Below are 1,802 nucleotides of genomic sequence, written 5' to 3'. Positions count from 1 at the left end.
GAAGAACACGTGCTGTGTGCACTTAACAGGCGCCTTCTCTGATGTGTCCTAATCGTCACGCGGGACTAGAGTCTCAACCCCCCCCCCCCCGTGACTGTGCTCAATTCACGTGCGAACAGGGCTGTGTTCTATGACATCGTCTTACAAACCGCCACCACACAGTGCCGCCCTGTCCGCGCACCCTGCACCCTCCGCATTGTTGCCTGGGACATTTGACCCAGGCTGGCCATGAAAGAGCTCACCTAGGGCAGCCGAGTCGGTCTATTTACAGCGGAGCATCCTCTGCTCCGGGATCTTGAGCTGGGTGTCACGGCTCACCTGGACAACGCTGCTCTTGGGCGACGCTGTGTGCACGCGCTCTGTGATTGTATCTCGGCGCGCACCCCTTCCCCCCTCACCCCCCCACCCCCGTGTTCACCTGCAGCCCCTCCCCCACATCAGGAGGGCCCTCTGGCCCCACCTGCGTGGCTGCCTCAGGGCTTGTCCCCCCGGGGTGGACTCTCTGGAGGACGCTGAGCTGCGACTTCGGGCGGAAGGCCTTGCCGCACAGGGAGCACACGTAGAAGGCTTCTCCCCGGTGTGGATGCGCACGTGCAGCCGGAGCGTGGACCGCTGGCTGAAGGCCTTGTCGCACTGGGCGCATGCATAGGGCTTCTCGCCCATCTTCATCTTGCGGTGGATGAGGAGGTTGGACTTCTCAAAGAAGGGCTTGCAGCACTCTGCGCACGCGTAGGGCCGCTCGCCCATGTGGATCCTCTGGTGATGGTGAGCTTGAACTTCTGGGCTCAGGGTTTGCCACAGTCCCGGCCCGCGTAGGGCTTCTTCTCCCAGTGGGCGCGCAGGTGCACGATGAAGTTGGCCTGGTGCGTGAATGGATGCGCTGGTGCTTGATGAGGTTGACCTTGTGGGACAAGGTCTCCTGGTACACGTTGCACTCGGAGGGCTACTCACCCGTGTGGACCCGCTCGTGGCTGACGAGGAGCGATCTGAAGGAGAAGGCCTTGTCGCAGTAATTGCCAACGAAGGGCTGAGCCAAGTTTTTGATTTTCTGATGCTTGAAAGTGGCTTCCGTGTGGCCCGGGGCTCTCCCACTCCTGTTGAAGGCCGGGGAGGTCTGCTCCTGCTTCAGACACAGGACGGCTCTCCCAAACTCAGCCTGTTTCTGCGCGCAGCTCCCGTTGCGACTCAGCCAGTCGGCTTTGCACCGCAGCGTTTTTTTCCATAGACGTCACGTTTGTAAGGTGCTTGTCCCAAAGCAACAACGTCCGTGCTCAGATTGAATGCTTTCTCAAAGAGATTACCTCTCTCCTCCCCGGGGGCTTGGTTCTTGAGGATGAGAAACGGCCTGTCCTGCCTGTAGCGGTTCCTGAGGTCCCGCGCCATCTGGTCATCTGCCTGCCACACATCTGCTGAGAGTAAGTTGCTGTAATTCTCCAGCATCACATCCATGTACAGGATCCTCTGCGCAGGGTCCAGGCGCTCCCATTCCTCTTGCATAAAGTCCACAGTCACATCCGTGAACGTCGCCGAGCCCTGGAATCGGTTCATTTTCTTCAGCTTTTGGGTGAAGGGAGAGCTGCAGGTGCATAGCCGCCACTCGCGGCTCAGGGCGAGGTAGGGTCAGGGTGCGTGGTGGCAAAGACGCCCGGAGACTCATATCCCAAGCACTTAAGACAAAGCCTTGAAGGAGCGCTGTGGCCATACTTCTTCCAAGATAGATCGGTCTGTCCTTTCAGCAGTCTATGGTTCGTTCGATATTCCTCACCAGTACCACAACTGAAATGCATCGGTTCTTCTACCAG

At 59.0% G+C, this 1,802-nt stretch overlaps 1 pseudogene; it reads right to left on the bottom strand.

The window, feature by feature from the left end:
* Positions 1-394: 394 nt before the first annotated feature.
* On the bottom strand, positions 395-1,548 carry LOC142458612 (zinc finger protein 567-like; annotated as a pseudogene).
* Positions 1,549-1,802: the final 254 nt, after the last annotated feature.

This window comes from Tenrec ecaudatus, chromosome 10 (assembly GCF_050624435.1).
Source record: "Tenrec ecaudatus isolate mTenEca1 chromosome 10, mTenEca1.hap1, whole genome shotgun sequence".
NCBI lineage: Eukaryota > Metazoa > Chordata > Mammalia > Afrosoricida > Tenrecidae > Tenrec > Tenrec ecaudatus.
The sequence above is the reverse complement of the archived record's forward strand: the minus strand, read 5'-3'. Positions and strand labels throughout refer to the sequence as shown.